Here is a 20,370-nt window from a genome sequence, read left to right on the forward strand (position 1 = left end):
TTGGACTAAGTGAATTGCGTTGAGAAGTGGTCAATCGTGGAATAAAAAAGGCGAAAGTCAATATGACTTATTTTAGTCGTTTTTGTTTTCTTTCTCAAACAAATACAGCTTTGAAAACGTTGTAATGACCCATTATTCTTTTTTTGTTTAACATTGCTGCTTTGTTTTTAATAATTTCACTAATTTCACATAATTCAATGCCAATTGCAATGCAATCCATTTTATATGCACTTTTTTGCAATTAGCACCACTGTCCGGCACGCACACAACCAACATATGCATAGAGTACAATACACTCAAACAGAAAAACGATTGCCATTAAAATTGGCGTTTGGCTGGATTTCGTTGGCGCTTTTGGGGTTGCACACAAAGTGAACGACGAAACGGAATGAAATGAAATGAAACAAAGCTGATGAGGACAGAGATGGACAGCTAGAAAACCAGCAAAGAGTAGTGATGTGGTGCAGGTGACAGCGGTGGCGGCGGAGTAAAAAGCGGTTTGTCGGCTAGTCGGCCGGTCGGTTGTCAGGTTGCTGCAGTTGAATTACTACTTTATACGTTTGAATTTTAATATCTCATGTTTGCACTTTCAATTGCACATACACAAACACAAACACACTTGCCCATGCACATAGCAGCGGCATAGCCAGACGAAGCAAAAGCGCAGCGGCCCAAAGTGCGATGAGAGAAGGGGCCGGGTCGATGGAGCCGGGCGCAAATAGTGCGCGATAAATGCGAAATGCTTTGGCATATTGTACAGTAGTAACACAAATTGAAGAAGTCGAAGTGGAAATGGAAGTGGAAGCAGTTGGTGGCGTCGTCGTCGTTTGGAACATGAAGTCGAAGTACGAATACTAAATATGCGGTTGCATATATGGCGCACGCACACAGTTACACGTAAAAAGTGCACACACACACACACAAACAGCTACATATGCACTTTTTTGAGAGTATGCACATATGTATGAGAACGTATTGGCGTTATTGGGGCTGTGTGGGGCCGGGCGAGGAGCACACACACGCACGCACACAATGATAAAGTCGTCTCCGGCGTTTGCTTGAAATATATACATATTTATATCTGTGGTATATTTATGTAAAATTGTGCATATATTTGCACAGTTATTTTATGTATATACGTATACATTATATATATATGCATAAATATATTTTTAAGTATTTTATATAGCAGTTTTGGGCACTGGGCCACGCAAAAAGAGCGTCTCGCTAATGCTCTGCAGTTGCTTTTTTTTCGGAAACTTGCATTTTTTAAGCTTTTTGAGCTGTCGTCGATTTGTTCATATGATTTTGTTGAATTATCATACTTTTCTTAAATAGTACTACAGTAGGTATTATAAATTTTCCAACGCTTTTGCTTTTTCCCCAGCTCTTTAGCTAATTTTCGTATTTCCTTTTAATCGCTAAATCATTTCGTTGTTCAATGTTTTCTGCATTCCTTTTCATAAATGCCTTCGCTCGCACTTTGGCGATATTTTTTCACCACATACACTCGCATACCAGTCGCACACGTATACAAATACTCTCGCAGGCAGACACAAAATTAAAATTCTTTTTCGGTTTTTGATGCGCGCAGCCACAATGCAAATTTCTATATGTATCCAAGCTATGGTACTTTTAATTACCTTTTGAATTTATATTGTGGATTTTGTCACTTTCAAACTGCAAATTTTTGTTTTATTTTTGGGATTTGTATTTGAGTTGCTTAGAATTATTTTTAAAATATTTTCTTTTTTATTATTTATGTATATAAAATTTTATCTTCACTTGCTGCGCGCGCGTATAATTTTAACAAAACGATATAACGTGTGCACAACTGTCGCCGCATACACTTTTTGATTGAGATCACGAAAAAATTCTTACGCGTAACGAAACTAATTCATATAAAAAACATAACGAAATTTAAATAAAATTCTTTAAATATTTTTAATTATTATTGTTTTGCCTAACATTTACGTACGTATATCTATTATTTTATATATTTTGTTTTTAATTTTTCCTTTTGTTGTTTGTTAAAAACTGTCGCGAATTACAATGTGCAGTATAATAGTAAGAAAAACTGATCCAAAGGGATTTTTGTGCCGCGGTGTAATATGGCGGACGCTACGTCACCGGTTCTTCTTGCTCGTCTGCTCGCACTCAGCACAGCACAGTCACAGCGGAGCACAGCACAGCGAAGTCACAGTCACAGACAGTCTGGTGTGGTCGGTCTTGGTCTTGGTTAGATGCGGCGGCGGCAGCTTGCCTGGTTTCATCGCGCGCTCAGCGTTCCACTACAGCGATAATCTGTGAGCACCACCAATACCAGCCAACGTATGAAGCTAGCAAGGCAGTCAAGAGCGGACAGCAGTCGCTGCAGCAGCGTTGGCAAGCATATTGAAAGCACACAAAAAGACAGGCTAGGCACAGAGTAAGGGTAGACCAGTGCCAGGCAAAGGCGAAATGCGGCTGCTGCAACACTTCGACCTCCCAGCCGGCAACCGGCGTCAAGGAAACAATCGAGAGCGTTGCATTCGAGAGCGCACCGGAATGCACAGCACGCACACAATTGCACTCGCTGCATACGCCCTTTACTTCGCCATTGCTGCAATGAAAGCACACGCGCGCTGCCATTTGTACTCGTTCTCCCAGCGACAAACAGCAGGAAATTTGCAAAAAGCAAAATGCGAAAGTGCAACCCCCCTTTTGGAAAGTCGCGCGCACAAACGAAGCACACACACATCTATCTGTACGTATACACATACGCTGTTGAGCGTCGCCACTCTCGCAGGCTCACAGACACAGGCGCATAGCATCTCGCACAGATACTAAAGCGATGGCAATTGAGTAGAGTGCGGTGGTCAGGGTAGCGACGAATTTGCAAAGTAAAGAGGAGTGCGAAAATACAAAATAAGTAGATACACACACACGTGCGCATACATATGTATAAGCAGCTCGCGAGAGAGTTGCGCGCTCACTAATACAACTTCCGGCTGCGCCAAAGCTTACAGCGCAACAGCAGCAGCAACAGCGCCTACATCTCCCCAGTGTTTGGACAACAGGAGAGGGCTGCGGAGCTAAAGGTGCTCTTTGGTAACTGAGATACCGCAACAGAACAAAAAGAAAATTATAACAAGCAACAACAAAAAAGCAGCCAAATAAAAAGTTTGTCGCGCGCACGATCATTGCTTCTCTCAAACATACGAAGGCATGAGCCAGCAAACGCACGAAAACTTTTCGCTTTTGCTTTTTGTTCTTGCAATGCAGAAACAGAATAAATAATCTCTAGTTTGCGAATATGTTGGGCACAGGACTGAAATTGCAAATTATCTAAGTGAGATGAACAAATGTGAAGAGAAATACAACATATACTCGTATATGTACGTATATAAAATAAGTATACGTTGAAGTTTGGCGAAAATAATTGACATTTCGGCGAATGTCAGGGAAGCGCGCAACAAGCATAAGAAAGTGTACAAAAACAGAAACAGCAGCGAATTTTTGTGAGTTGATGAAATGCTTGAATGAGCGTACATACATACATATATATGTACATATATATGTATATACATACATATGCCCATACATTTATGTTTGTATGTACATATGAATGCATATACATATCACAACTAAAATTCCAGCAGAAAGTGAAGGTACTTGGGTGTTGCTTCAGCAATCACGAGTAGAATTGGCAAGTCAAACATTTGCCATATGCGTCTACTTAGTAACCAGTAAAAGAGCAGAGAGCAAGCAAAACTTGTGTGAAGATATGCAAGTTGTTGGCTTCGCTTGACGATTTTGTTCGATTTGGCTTGGGTGCAGTGGGCGGCAATAAGCTAGTGTTTGCTTTAGTTGCTGTAAAAGTAGAGGAAATTATTATTATTTTTTTTTGAATTTACTGAAATACTAGCAGATTTTAGAAGAGCGCATATTACTGGTGAAATTTTTATAAAAAAATGTTTTCTTAAATTTTTTATTAAAGACATTTTCTATTAGAGGTGCTGTTAGAATCAAAGTTGAAATAATCATATTTGCTATTAGTCAGATTATGATGCTTTTTTGCAATGCCGCTTTTTCTAAGTGCGCGCTTCACGGAAAATGTATATACATACATAAGTAATAAATAAAGAGTAAAGGTGCGGTCAGACAACGCGAGAAGACTGACTTGTTTACTCATTTTGCTGCCTAAAGTAAAGAAAAAGATTTTCATCACTCAAAATCATTGGATGACTAATTTTGCGCCACCTTGTATAATACAAAATTAACAATCTTGGATTCTAAGGAAGTAATAATGGAACTATTGTATTTTTTGTTTTTGTCTAAACTGATTTTTTTTAATTTATAAACTGTAAAATCTTCCATAATAACATATCTTTTTTTTTCATAATAAAAAATCTGATCTAAAATCGGTTAAACTTCGTAGGTAATACAGTTAAAAAAAAGAAGAAATTTATATTTGTTTTCTAAAGACGACTTAGTTGTCAGAAACAAACTTTCAAAACTACTCATCTAAACTATAACTATCAAACCAATCTAACTGGTTGAATTGAGGTTAGGCTAGATGGTTAGCAGTGATCTCACATTGACTAGAACTGGTTTCTAGTGTAGCCAAGAGATTGTTTGGAGGCTTAGGCGTTTGATTACACTCGCAATATAATATTTTGCGAATTTTGATAAATTGCTGCTCTTCTCGTTCGCATTATACAATAATGAAAGGGAAAACTTTGAAGCAAGTAGGTCAAGTCGTGATTCCCAAACTTCGGGTCAATTAACACAAAAGCTGTTCCAAGATACCTACAGTTCGTTATCAAATTGTATATCCGGCAAAGGAATGTAATAAAGTTTTTGTTTTGGAATGTTTCCCTATCCAGGTTTGAGCCACTATTAAACTTCCTTTGTATTTTAGCCAATTCGTAACCAAATGTTGACTGCTACTTATTCAAATTCACACTGATTAGCCATTTGCAATCCAACTCATTAAGAAGATTAAAAATTGTCATATTTATAAAACGATAGAAAATACTATTGGTCAATTCTCCCTATTTAACACTGATTTTACAACGACCTATTGAGTTTTGCATGCAATTTTTAGGCATTTCAATACAGTCTCCTGTCATCTAGTCCTGTTGGTATGTAACTATCTTTGTGATGCAGAAACATTTGTCTCGAAATTCCTATGGTGGCACAAATATAGCAATAGTATCAACCACCGCACTTGCCACACACCCGTGACCCGCGCAATCAACCACCACCAACAAACACTCCCCAAAGGCATCAGCACTATTAGCAGTAAAGCTCTCACCCACCACCACCACCACTCAGCCTCACAAAAAATTATTTGACTTGTGTAATTCCGCGGCAACCTCATCTAACCGACAAGCTATTGAGGGTGAACCTAAAGCCAAATGCCTTTGTACAAATGACAGTTGGTGCATCAACTGTAAAGTTCGGAGGGTGGGTGTAGGTGGTAGCAAGCCAGCACTGATAAAGTGACTGCACAATTTTCATTACATCACAAGCGCTTTGTGATCAATTTGTAAAGGAAGTAATATTTAAACATTAATTAGCTTGCTGCTAGCCGAGGGCGATTGTTAGCCACCAGTGATGATTTCTACTTGACAATGACAAATTCAAGCAGGGGCGAACCTAGAAAAAATTCGTCGGAGGGCTTTGGATGAAAACACGTTTGATTTTAGTTTTTAATTAAATAAAAAAGTATTCTTTTAAAGAGACATATAATTTGGTCTTTGAAATTATTTATGCAATTATTAAAAATATGCCTTAAAATCTCATATATAAATATGTATATAATTGGTGCTTGCACCCCGAGTTCTTCCTCCAATTTGTTTTGTTCATCTTGATCTACAATCAGAGGTTTGCCATTATCTACCGAGGGGTGACCGCTATTACAAACAACATTTTCTATCATTTCATGCCCCGTGCCCGGGGTTTCGAACCCGGCTTCGGCGGCTGAATTATTATTTCTCCATTTTATTTCATGACCTCTTTAAGAGTTAGTCCTGGGTAATACAATGGAATTTTCGAAACATAATTTTTGTATTGGATTAAAAAGTGCTTTGAAGCTTCTCAAGTGTTACGCAAAAAATCTAATCCTTGAAAAATATTTGTTCCTCGGAATTCAGAGCATCCCTTCTTTAGCGCCTTGCACAGGTCTCTAACGCATTTAAGCACTTCAAATGCTTTTTTCTAAAAAAATAGGGGCTTCAAAACAACATAAATATCATAAATGAGTTTTATTTGAAAATTTAACCACAGCTTTGTACTAACAATTAACTGCTCCTTTATCTGTAAAAATTTTACGACTTTTTTTTAGGTAATCGCTAATTACACTAATGTCAATATTTCTTCTATTATTTACAAATTTACTGAATTAAATGATACTAAAATCTCTTACATTCATATGAATTACATAGATTTTTGTTATTTTTTCCGGAGTCACTATCAAGTCACCAGTTGGCAATTGTTGCTGTATTGACATTTTGTAATATTTTCCTAAATTTTGTTTTTTTTTATTATATTTAAATTCATTCCCAAGTATTATTTCTGTATCAAATTAGTTTAGAAATAGGAGTTTTTATACTAAAATTGGTATTAGCGAGCTTTGAAAAAAAATTTTCTAAAATTTCTAATTTTGCGCCACCTTGTGCCTTTTGATCTTTTAAAGGAAATAAAAGTTACTGTCCGATCTTATCTAAAGTAAATGGAATGACTTTTACAAAAGAAATTAGACGATAACTGTTATCATAAGGAAAATTAAATAAAAAATATAGTAAAAAAATATCAAAAAATAAAATAAAAATAAAAAATATATTGTATCTTACTTTTGAATCTATAAAATAAAAAAAAAAAATTATTATTTTTAAGATTTTGCATTCAAATTGCAACGAAAAATTAATTGCCGTAGTTGATGCTTTTTGTTTTATTAGTGATCATTTTAGGCAAACAGTTATTCATAAAAAATGTTATTTCAGGTTTATGGATTTTATCGCTGTCAAAATATGATACCAAAAGATTATTTAAAATTTGATAATCGTATAAAGCAAAGCATTAATCATATTTTAGTTTTCCTTCGATTTGATTTCTAAATATAAATTTGATTACGATTTTTATCGTTCAGAAATTATGACAAATCATAATTTTTAACAGCAAATATAATGAACTATCAAAGGCTAATTATTCATTTTACTTTCTGTAAAGTAAACATTTTCAATTTACAATTAAAAAAGTAAATTAGCTATAAACTATCACGTGAAAAATTAAGGCACTCTCAAGAAAAAAGGCGACTGGCGCTCCCTCCTTAAAATCAAAAACTATGACTTCAAATATTGAAAAGCAAATATCGCTGTAATCTAAACAAAAATACATTTATTAACACCATTCATGCTTCAAATCGAGTCGATTGTTTTTTGGAAAGAAAAACTAAAAAAGTTCAGTTTCAAGTATGCAAATAAAACTTATAAAATGTTTAACAATACTTTCTAATCGAGAAAAGGTTATAAAAAATTAATTTCGAGTTTTGCATTGAAAAAGTATATAAGTAAATTTCATGACTGTGGCGCGTTGTGTCTGCATATTTTCCTACTGTATACTAAACATTTTTATTATACCCACCAATACCATAAACGCCGCCTGCCAGTCTCTCAGTTTCCAGGTAAATGAGATTAGTTATTGGGAAAGTGTCTAACAGCGAAAATGATATAAAGCGCCTACGACGCTTGTTCTTCTTAGCGGGAAATTCGTGGTCTGTGAATTTGCTCGATTTTAGAGATCAAAGATCTTTGCTTGATTGACTAGACCATTCATATATCCCGTGCCCCCATAATTCCCTACTGGATTCGCTCTTGTATCCAACACGTGATGCATACAGCGGTGAGTGGCTCATTTACAGATATCTCAGAAAAATATATACGAATAACATATACACACATACATACACACAATATTTTTATAAACGTTCACAAACAAAAATGCATACATACATACAGACATAAAAGTGAAATGCATAAAATGGAAATAAAAAAATCGCAAATTTCAAGTGACTTGTCATGTTTTGTTCAAAAATTAATCATCGCTGTGCAAAGATGCAATTAAGCGGTCCGCAGTGACGATGAGCGCACGCTTCACACGAATTTTAGCGATCAGCGGATACAAAGAAAAATATTTTCACTTTGATGGGCATACTTAGAGGTAGAACACAATACTCTCTATATATATATATACATAGTAGGTACATGCACAAATACATGCAGCCAAACATATGTACATATAGACAACTTCCCAAATGGGTGGGATGACAGAAGTCATTAGATGATTAAAGAGTTGTTGGGCAAAATGGAATAGAAAAACCCACTTTTATGCATATTAAAATGCAAAGCAATAGAGAGCCTATGTTTTCAAAAGTAAAATAGTTTTACAAATATTTTAGAAACAAGTAGGGATTGCAAATGTATTGTTTGTTATTATTGTTATTTTATTTTCAATTTAGTTCTATGTGGTTAATTTCGCTTGGTAATAAAAAATAAAAGCAATTTTATGGAGCGCGCAAATGCTGGGTGGTATAGTTTAAAAACATCAATAATATGCCAATATATTGCTTTTTAAATATTTTACTAGTAAACAAATTTTAACTAACAAAAAATATTTAATAGCAAAAAAAAACTAGTTTTAATTTAAATTTTTCTCTTTTATTTTATTCCAAAGGATAGAATCATAAGCGCCGTATGTCATAGCTTAAGTAAGTGGTTTGATGATCAAGCAATTTCACACGCTTCCTTTCCCTTCGTTCCACGACAGTCGGTTCTTTGTTACCGGACCGACCCGAATTTATTTATATGTATACGGCCAAGGACAGCATTCCCCGTACATGTATGGGGAATGTACATATATACTGCTACAACAACAGCAAACCGCTTCCTAGATAAGGCATGCTTTATCTCACCTTTCCAAGAGTACTTCAGAAAGCATCAAATTGGTTTCAGAAACCGTGAAATGATTTTCAGCAAACTCAATTGAACTTCAAAAAACAATAAAATAGTTCACTTAAAGAATAACAAGACAGAATGGCCGCACTTCTCGAACCAACTGCCTTAGGTACTTCAAAATATTGTCAGAAGTTGACAGTAAGTGGGGGTTAAACCTAGTTAAAAAGGAAAACAGCAAAGTAAATATGCAAATTACCCGAAATATCTCGAGACACTCTCAAAAATTCTTATAGATCCTTTACCAAAGATAAATAGATCTTATTATTGTTATTGGCATTAGCTTTTAATTTAAAAATAGTTTTTTATTTATTTTTACAAAACAAGTTACGTATCTGTGTGCAAGTAACCAAAACCTAAAGAAATCTTCCTCAATTTGTGGTCTCATTCAGCTTAATAAATGAAGCTTTTCAGAAGCAAGTGGAAGATTTATAACGCCCACTAAATCGCGCTGGTGCCAAGTTATCTCCAAAAGTTGTTTTTGTTTAGATAAAGAAGCAACGAAAGCCATAATCCTGTCAGTGTGGAACTTTAATCGCATTAAAGCGATTTTATTTATATTCTGAAGGTTGTTCAGCAACACTTTGCACTACAGCAGCAATATTCTCAACAGAACGTCCAGTTTTTGGTCTGCCAGTCATTTTTCTATTCTCGACAAAACTGGTTTCTTGAAATTTTTTCAAAACCTGTGAATTGTCGACTCATTCGGACGATTATTTTCACCAAAAAAGTCACGAATTTGGCGATATGTTGTTCATAAAGATCGACCATTTTCATTATATGTAAGTTTCTATAATTTGTACGCGTTGTTCTATCTTTGAAAACTGTACATTGTCTGTTTGACAAGTGTAAAAGATGACATAAAAAAGGTACCGTCTAGGATTTATTCACTACTAACAACTAGGAGCCACTTTTGAATGACCCTTTATAAGTAAGTGCATACGAATATTAACATACTATAGTTAAAATGAATGCTTCGCAATAGCTGAGCTGGCTAGGTGGCGCGGGGGCCAATATATGATATGAAATACTGCCCGGTTACATGAATGGAAAAGAATATCTCTATGAATAAAGGTGCGTGTTAAATGGCAATGGAATTCTAATATTTTTAAAAGCTACGTGACACGATACAAATTTAATATAGGCACAACCTTTGTATTAAATCTTAAAACCCGGAAGCTTACAAATGAGTATTGGCAGTATTAAAAAAATTAAAATTTTGTAAGGTCTGGATGAGATTTCACATGAGCGAAGTTCGCCAGTCAATTCAAGAATACATATTTCAAATATGAGAGCAAGAAAAATGGTTCAGTATTAACTAACAAATATTTCAGATATCAGTTCTTTAGAGTCTATAAATTTATTTTTAATTTTTAAACTTGAACGCGAAAACTTTGTTCAATCCATCGTAAAAACTAGCACACCTTGTTGTAAAACCGTCCTAGGGCTTCAAATACTAAATTCAATTGTTTTCGATATCAAAATATAAAATTCCAGCACAAAGTTCTTAGAGATATTGTAAACACAACCTCGTACATCAAGAATCAAGATTTTGATCTCTCAAAGAGATCCCCAAATAGCGAGCGGTGCCGCGATCATCGAAATTTTTGTTACAAAAATTATCTGAAGGCTAAAAGAACGTATTTATTAAGCCAGCGTTAATTCTACTCAAGAAAAAGAAGTCTGCAAACGATGCACTTAAAAAGTATCAAGCTACACAATTTAGTGTCCAATGTTGGATGGTATATAAGTATGAGTAAATAAAAAAATGTTGCCTGCTAGCTTAAGGTGTAGACTCAAATAAGCGGTAACCCTTGAGCTCTAAAATATATAAAATTTAATAAAAAAATATCGTAGCTTGAAATATATTTTTATATAGTCAAAACTTGTGATGCTGACAGTATATGCAGTACTTTCCGTTTAAATCGTTTACGGGTTAAGACGAACTTCCTTCTAAGTTGAACAAAATCAAAAAGTATTGGCCGAATTTCCAGAAAATACACGCGCTTTTCATCGCTCAAGACAGTCTCGCTGGAGGTGAACTTACGGTTCATATATTGTACAAAATCGATATTTTATTAGGCTAAGATAAGCTGTTTATTGATTCCACTAACAAAAGCTGGGCCAACAATTTAATCAGCTGATCCTTTCAGTTTACGTTATCACGACTATCAAAGAACTGGCAGCCCTTCAATCATTTGTTTACTTTGTTTGTTTTGTGATTGGCTTATTTTTCAATAGTTACATTTGTATTTAAAAATTTACAGTTATAAAACTCAAAATGAATAACAAGAAAAAAGAGATTTTCGTTAAAAGCAAAGTTCGGTATTGCTAAACGATTACAGCAAGGTTTGGAAATATATAAAGCAAGCCACCATTTGGAAAATTCGAAATTTTAGTTTAGATATATAAACAAAGGGTTTTCCAATAACAGGTGTTATTTTGAATAGGATTGCGCTATCGAGAGATGATTAACGATTTTTTATGGTCGGAATTGGATGGTATTGATCTGGACAACGTTTCTTTTCAACAAGTTGGCGCTACGTGCCACACACGCAACGAAAGCATTGAAAGGGTTTCCGGGCCGTGTTATCTCTCGAAGAAGTGATCACAATTGGCCACCGAGATCTTGTGATTTAACACCTTGTGACTTTTTTCTTTGGGTCCACGTGAAAGAGAACGTCTACACCAACAGCCCAGTGTCAATTCAAGACCTCAAAGATGGAATTCGTGAGGCTATCGAGCACATAGGACAGCCACTTTGCAATTCGGTTATGGAAAATTTCATGAAAAGGATATTGCCCTGTAAGCGTGGTCATGGTGGTCATATGCTAGATGTTATTTTCCACTATTAACGGCATACCTTTCTCTTTATAATGAAATAAATATCCGATCATTTATATTAAAAAATAGCATTTTTCTTTAAACATCAAAATAACATTTCTTATTGGAAAACCCTTTATAATTAAAGAGGCGGTTTTTTGAAGACCTTGGGGAGTGGAGTGCTGATTAAAATGGTTCATGCAAAAACGGGCTAATACTTTGACCATAAGCAATGCGGCGCTAAAAGGTATATAATATTCGACCAGTCGACTCAAGTTGAAATATATTAGTTTAGGGAAGAAAAAATTCATTATTTTTGCGTAAAATTTTTGCGTAAATGGCTTAAAACCATTTTTATGGCCGATCTTTAGCTCCTGGGCTATGCTACGACTACTAACATGCCGGTCAACTTCGATTATTTTTATGATTTTATCGGCATTATATATTAATACAACCAATATAAATACAAAACGCAATAAATTGAGGGATTTTTAATATTAAATCAACATAAAAATCCATCACTTTGTGTAGATATGTTATTTTGAATATATTCGCTCAACTTAAGTGAACTTCGCTTAAAACGAACAGATTTTCTTGGTGCCTTTGGAATACGCTTTAAGCGGAAAGTACTGTATATAAAAAATGCATTGATCTATAACAAGTTTTCGGAATCTTGGGAATTATGAATTTCTTCGAGTTTGGAAAATAAATATTTGTTTATTCCTTCTTACTTCCCATTGCAACCCTTTTAGGTGTTGCTTTAACCGCATAAAATTACTTATATTAATAAAAAAATAATTATTATTTAGCCACTTACTACTTTTTAGTGTTGCTATATCCTTAATGCACGTATGAAAATGTAGACAGACTTGTTGTTGTAATCCTTATGCACTGCTGATCCTAATGAGCTAATGTGTAGGCACGAAGAAACACCACCAAAAAAAGTTTTAACTGCTGTTTGACTGTTCTAAGTATGTCGAATGTGTGTGTATATATATTTTTTTTTGTGATGTATTGTAGTATTTAACAACAAATAGTATAAAACTAAAACAAAATGGGCAATGCACACAAAAATATTCAAACAAATGTATAAAATTTCACTAAAAGAACACGTTGATGGTTTTTTCTCTTTGCTTTGTTGTAGTGGGGTTTGTTTTTTTTTTACTTTGTTTCGGCTAAATTTTTACACCACAAAAAATTGTTTGATTTTTTAGAGTTTTGTTTTGTTTATTAAAATTTCTTTAATTAATTTTCCTTTTTATTTAATTTTTTTCTCGTAGTATACTCTGCAGAAGTTCAACACTATTTCAAAGCACTTTGAACACGTTTTTTTGTTTGCGTTTATATGCTGATTTTTTCAGTTTGTCGATTTGCCAATTTCGATGACTCTGACCGTGTAGATTGCAGATGTGAACTGCACGTTGCCACGCGGCGATCACACGAAGCGAAACGCGAATCTGGAACGACAATGGGTATTTGTACGAGGGAACGCGTCACGGATCGTCAAGTAATACGAATGCAATGAGATTTCTGCTGTTGCTGCTGCTGCTGCTGGTGCTCTTCCGACTGCTATTGCTGCGGCTGTACTGCTAGCGTTGAACTTCGTTGGTTGCAATGAATGAAAGTCGTTGCACTTGGCCGTTGAAAAAAATTTTAGTTTTCCACTTTGTTTATCCAGTCGTCGCTTATCCAAAGATTTTCCGTTTTGTATTTCCTCCTGTTACTTGGTTATTCCTATGCTATATTATAATTATGCCAATTATTCCTTTTATGAGTGATTATTTTTGTCTAAATTTTGATTCGCAACAAATACGTTCACGCCGGCCGTCGTCAGCGCTTTCGTTCTCTCGCTGCTTATTTGCACACTAACTGACTGACTGATTCGTCGTTGGGCCAATACCACCGATGTCAAATTCAAATCCGTAAAAAAATCGTTGAATCGGATGCACTTTCTCGTCTTGCAATCGATCGTGCAATGTGGTGCAACCGAACAGCTTCGTTTCAAAGCGAAAAGCAATTGCGTGTGCGCGCCAAAGTATGCGATTCACAATGAAATGATCAAAATTGAATATGTGGTAGTGTAGATAGTGGTGGTTGCCGGCTTGCTTGTTGGGGCCGGTTTCCGTTAAAAAGCGCAGAATGAGATGGTGAGAGCGTGCACTCAACACGAACACGAAAAGTGCAATCGAATGCAACGATGCAATTTGTATTGCAGCGCCGATCGTTAACCGATCACACGAATGATTCTAGCCGGTATTGTTGCTGTATTGCAACCGACGTTGTAGTAGTGATTAATCCGATTATGGTAGCGGGGTTAAGGTGTGGATGATGTTGCTGTTGTTGTTCAACACTTACGATCGCTACGACTTACTCCTCACCGATGTGCTATGAATGCCGATAGTTGTTAGTGGTGTGTGCGCGCAAATGTGTTGGTGTTCGTTTTCTGCGAGCTATTCGCCACTGCACAATTATAATGCAAAACAAGTCACGAGCTTGCAACGACTAATTCTAAATTGCAATCTAGTCAATGCACTTTATTTGCGTGCAAATGTTGAAGCGAACGAGAGACGATGGACTGAGAGAGATACAAAGAAAGAGAGGGAGAGTGGGCGTGTAGGTGAGTGGAACTTGTATACACACTAGACTGGAGCTTGGCTGCTGCCGTACGAATGATCTCCTGTTGCTATGTAATATAAATTGCTTTGCTAGTTATTGTTGTTAAATCAATTTTACTCCTTTTAGTTTTATATATTCGCCTTCCTTTTTGAAAGTTTTACCGCCTTTTCTGGTCGCCGCTGCGTTCGTTGCGTTCGCTATGGTTATTAGTTTAGAAAGTTGAAGAATTGGCCACGTGTATGCGCTGTGCTGCTGAGCAAGTTCGCAATAGCTGTTGGCAAAGCAGGTTTTCCACAATAGCCTTTTTCTAAAAACGACTTGACTTGCTAAAGTTTCAATTACTCTTTAATATGTTTTATACATAAAAAATAATATTTTTCTTTACTTAAGTTCTTTTCGAAACTAATTTTAAATGCGTCGTAAGCGTATTAAGTTGCAGCAGAAATCAATTCGAAGTTTACGTTGAAGAAATCTCTTTTATTCTAGAAATGACTTTTAGGCACAATATATGTAATTTTCCTTCTTGCTTATGGAAGCAGATTTTTTGTTATTGTCTTCACAATTTTTACCTTTTATTAGACAGTGAAAATTGTTTGATCTAAATGTTTTCACAGCGCTGAGCTTATCTTCTGCACACAGTTTATGCTTAATAAAATTTTATGTTTTTAGACATTCTAATTGCGCTCCTTATAAAAAGCTCCATAAAACAATCAGATTTTTCGTTTGTTCCAAGTTTTCACAACCTAGGCGTTACGCTTGAAATCGCCTTACCGCATTTGTGTATAGATGAATAGCAAATCCTTTGATTATCGGACTATAGTACTTGTAGTTGTAGTTAACGGAGTTTGCAAGTAAACAGATTGAAATAGATTGCTTATGTTGTTTTTCCCTTTATAATTGATGATGCTGTGTTTAATGTGTGTTTGTTGTTATCAAAAATATTTAGCTGAGTTAGTAAAATATTTTGAAGGTTTAAATTTTAATCGTCGTACTGTTTTTTGACTTTTGTTTTATGTTTTGTTTGGCTTGCTTGCTGTCTAATTTTTAAAATTTTTTTTATTACTCTGCGATTGTCACTTCGTTGCTGTTCTCACTCACTTAGTTTCAGTTTGCTTTTGTTATTGTTGTGTGTGCTTTTTTTCTACACTCCTTTGAGTATTTTTCACACTTGATTTGTGTTTATTCCTTATTTGAATCACTTAATATTTTCAAGTATTATTTTCAACACCTTTATCAAATGTCTTCAAGTAATTAGTTAGGTGATTTGCGCGCGCCGCGTCATAATGCTGCATTTTTTATACAATCATTACACACACCTGGGGGTCACACAGAGAAATTTCCAAAGTGCAAAATGCAATTTTCTTGCAAAACACAGTTTCGAATCAAAGTTTTCGGCGAGCACTCACTTTTATGCTATTTTCTCGTAATATATCTCAATCACAAAATCAGGCGTCTTTTATCGCTTATCATATATTTATTTCTTTAAAGTATATTTGTCTTCTCGACTTTCTATTAAATTAATTGGCTAAGTGTACTTTTATATTTTTCTGTGTTTTAAAGTACAAATGCTCTGCACACTCGGAACAGTCTTTTAATAGTTTTTTTTTCGATGCACCCACTGTATATTGGGCTTTATTATTAGTTTTTTAGTTTTTACTTTAAATTGTAGCTTATTACCTCGTACAACAAACTAACTTAAACGCGCGTACTAATATTTATAGTAAACAAAACTATATTAAAATGCGGAAGTAAAAGCGTAAAAGTGTTTAAAATTTATTTAAGCAAATATTGAAAAACTAAACTTAATACGAATTCACTAAGGCGTAAAAATTATAAAAACTATTCAGAGTTGAAAATTAGTTAAAGTTGAATTTTTTATTTGCCAAATTTCTCCGGGGTTGGTGTTGCTGCTCCTGCGTATGTAGACTGCGAACTGCGGCTATTTGTTGTTAAATTTTTATTTTGTCTCATCTATTGCTGCTGTATTTTTATAGTAGATTTTTTAGAAAACAATTTAATTTTTTTTTGTGTTTTTCCGAGTATACGCGGACTTTGTCTTACACTGCTGCTAACGGTTATTGCAAAATTGATTTACCGGCAACCAAATGCTAAATAATTTTGCAAATTTCGGCAAATTTTCTGGATTTTTATTTTGTTTCAGAAATTTGTTCACATTTCCGACGAAACGTTGTAATTTTTGCTATGTTACTTGCTCCTCCTGTATTTCTGTTTTACTATTGCTGGCGAATTTTGACGATTTTCCTTTGGTAACTGCAAAATTTTGCCGATTTTTATGTATAATAAACTTTTGTGTAGACAATTAATTGTGCCGTGTATGTTTTATCCAATTGAAGTTGTGAAAATTTTTAGATATTTGTGCCTGCGATGTCTTCTCATCGTCGTCCGTCCGCGATACTGTGGCTAAGTGTAGCGGTTGCGTTGATGTCTGGCGTTTTGGCTAACGACTCCGTCTCATCGACGACTCTTGTTTGACTCGGTTGAATTCAGCTCAGCCTCAATTCAATCGACTAGAGACCAGAGTACAACAATTGGCTTTGTAGCGCAAAAGAGTGTAAGAGTGGTGAGCGAGTGTGGGCATGCGTTTGTGTGCATGTGTGGCTTAATTGGCACCAGCGACGACTGCAAAAATATTGTAGCGCAAAAATGTGCACATGCACGTACATACATACACAACTGAATTGCTTGCCTGAGTGGACGTTTTTACCCTTTACCATTACTCGTTACCTTACCCCTCGCACCATTGCCGCTTCTGCAGTTAACGTCGTCACACTCACTTATTGCAGCCAACGTTTTTTTATTTGTATCTTGCCACAAATTTTTTGCTGCTGTTGCTGTCTGAAACTTTGCAGTTGACGCACTCTCGTTTGGCTCTCTTTAGCTGCATTCGTGGCGCGCTGCATGTGTGTGAGTGCATTTCATCATTCATTGTGTACGAAATTTGTGCGCCGTCTTCGTTGTCATTGTGTGCGTTATTGCCGGTCTCACCAAGCACCATTGATGCTTTGGCAACCCTTATGCATGCAATTCTATATAGCTTTTTTGTTGTTGTCGCTTTCAACTTCCGTCTTACTATTTTGTTTCGCCTCGTTTTCACCTCATATTTTCAGTTTTGTTTGTTCAAGTTTGATTTTTCTTTCACTGTTCTCTTCCCTAGCTTTGCTTCTGACCAGCGGCAGGGTTGCATTTTGCAGCACAGACATACATATGCATACTTAGTCAGTCTCAGTAGTCATACACCAAACTAGCTAGGCTCAAAAGTCGCAGTCAGTGCAGCGAATTCAAGCTCATAGTGGAGCACTTGCGCTTGGCTGTATGTGTGTACATGCGAATGCATGTACGTGAGCAAGCAATTGCAAGCATGTATGTGTGCCAACGTTTTGACGCGTCGCCGTTCCTGCAATCGCTTTTGAATCCTATGCACCTATGCAACGCTGCCGCCTTCGCCCCTTCTCATAATCTCTCCTAACTGTTTAGCTTTGCACTCTCTCTCTAATTTGCAGTTGTGCAGTAGTGCTTCTCAGCACCCAAATGCTAGCAAATGCAGACAGTACCAACCAAAGTTAAAGCGTTTAGCTCTTCCAGGTCCATTAGCAAAGCTACGCTCACATCAATAAACTTTGTGACTCTCACATTTTTTTTCGCAGTCATTTCTCATCTTTTCAACGCAAATCTTTGAGTGGCCACTCACTACATTTTTTATGCGTTTTCCCCCTTCTAGCTCCTTTAACGCCACTGCTATCTTACCCTCAATTCGTCTGTAGATAGTAGCGCTTAAGTGTTGCCATCAGATATGCCTATGGAACATTTCAATTAACTGCATTTTTTCTGATCTTCTCCTCTCTAACACCTCATCGCCTTCGTGCTCTGCTGCCATTAATTAACTTTCGGCCATTCGTGGCAACATTTGTTAGTGTTAAGTGCGATTGTGTGCGTGTACGTGTATTATGTGCTTGTAGCGTCGCGATAAGCGATAAGATCTCGCATGATTTGCCTAATCGTATCCCTCTAGGTTGCCTCAACAACAATGGCAGCACTGACTGACTGTTCCATGTCTTGTTGTCATTTTGATTGATGCCTTTTGTTGTGACGAACAGGTGTGTTCGGTATAAAGTCATAAAGACGAAAATAGTACATAAGTATGTACCCGCATTGAAAAGATGTTATAATCTTTTCCAAGTGAATGATTTAATAAACAATTTTTTTTTGATTATCATTCTCGTTCATGTATTCTTAGTATTCGCTTAAAAGAGGCGGCACTCATTTAATATTTTTGAGCTCATGTTTTGAATGCTTAATTTATAGCAATTGCCATAATTTTTGACAGAAAAAAAGGAAAAGCCCACATTTGCCCAACAATTTCGAGGAATATCGGCGTAAAAAATATGGGGATATCAAAGTTGGAAAATTTTCTGATATTAATAAATATTTTATTCGCTCAAGCAACTTACACTCCGACTTACAACTGTGTCGCTCTCATAGCCTGTCTCTAAGAAAGTTTAAAAAGAAGAAGAAAGAAAAAACGAAATAATTTTCAACACCTTCGTGGACATCTACAAGCGTATGTCAACAAATGCTTAGTACCAGGTTGTTCAATAAGTGTTGCGGTTCGATAAGAAAAACAGAATTTTATGGTTTGTCTTTTATTATTCAGTATAGTCTCCCTGAACATCAATATGTATATGCATTTCTTCAAACAAGATTCCAATTTATGAGTTCTATCCCTGAAGTGAGAATATGGCAAGATTGCTAATACACTTCCACAGCAGTTATGACCTCATCATTTGATGAGAAACGCTTTCCATGCATGCATTTTTTTAGGTCTGGAAACAGATGGAAGTCGCTAGGGACCAAATCTGTTAAATACGGTGGATACTCGAACAATTCGAGTTTTAACTCATGGACTCATGGAAAAGAAGGTTAGTATTTAAAATATGCCGTATTTTCTTGCCAAGAACAATTAACAATGTTGATCTTCTTTCGCTCACTGAAAACTGCTCAATTTGGTACGCAATTAAAATACGAAAATGAACTGGTTTGAATATATTCTCCGTAGAGAAGATGCAATGTTGCCAAAATGGCTTTTGGAATGGAAACCACAAGAAAGCCAGCGCAGAGGACGCCCACGACAACCTTGGAAGCGCACAATTTTCCGTGAGAGATCTTCCGGCGCCATCTGGAACGAAATCAGACATTTAGCGGCTGATAGAAATCGTTAGAGAGCCTTTCTTTTAGTCCTTTGTGCCAACTAGAAGCGATGATATGGGTAGAAAGCTGGTTTCTTTAGTAGCTCTAAGTTCTTCTTGAGAATGTCGTAAACATGTCAAAAAACATGTAAAAAAAAAATTATGTATATCCAACTTCGTCGTATTCATCGTCTCAGTACTCAGCGTTGACATGTAATTTTTGTTGAAATATTTGTCCATGCAGCAATTTTGATCTGCACGCGAATATATCAAATTGCAATCCACCATAGGAATAGATTTTAGTGTATCAACTTTAAAATATGGATTTTCTTTTTCCATGAGCCTTTTATTGACGCCCATTGAACTGATGCGCTAGTCCTCGGTAAACACGAATTATATTCAATTAAGCTGACTATCTCAGTTTACGTAATTACAGCTCTCTTTCTTTAAGCAAATTTTTAAAATATTTCTATCCATCGATTTGGGATTGAAACATTATACTCCCTCCATTTTTTAATTTCGTCGTCGCAGCACTAAATGCGCAGTCACTGTGCGTACAATTGCGCAACAGTGAAAAGATTTCCAGTAAAAATTTTTGTAATTAAAAATTCTATGTGAATCACACGATTCTTTAGACGGATTTTTGGATTTTCGATTTTTGGGAGTTAAAAAAATGAGTATCTCGCTGAAGAAAGATCATATATCATGCCTAAATCTGATTGATAAAATTG

The 20,370-nt window shown here is 35.8% G+C and overlaps 1 protein-coding gene across 14 annotated transcripts in view; it reads right to left on the reverse strand.

Moving 5' to 3' along the window:
• Nucleotides 1-16,897, reverse strand: part of LOC128855138 (heterogeneous nuclear ribonucleoprotein R) — a 110,801-nt gene extending 93,904 nt beyond the window's left edge. For 2 of the 14 annotated variants that reach the window (XM_054089803.1, XM_054089804.1), the window contains exon 1: nucleotides 12,637-16,896. The gene's annotated coding sequence lies outside the window, so the exon portion shown is untranslated. Of the gene's footprint in view, nucleotides 1-1,643; nucleotides 2,240-12,636 lie in introns of those variants that run through there. The other 12 variants (XM_054089808.1, XM_054089809.1, XM_054089816.1 and 9 more) reach the window with 8 other exon arrangements.
• Nucleotides 16,898-20,370: the final 3,473 nt, after the last annotated feature.

This window comes from Anastrepha ludens, chromosome 2 (genome assembly GCF_028408465.1).
Source record: "Anastrepha ludens isolate Willacy chromosome 2, idAnaLude1.1, whole genome shotgun sequence".
In the NCBI taxonomy this organism is placed as follows: domain Eukaryota; kingdom Metazoa; phylum Arthropoda; class Insecta; order Diptera; family Tephritidae; genus Anastrepha; species Anastrepha ludens.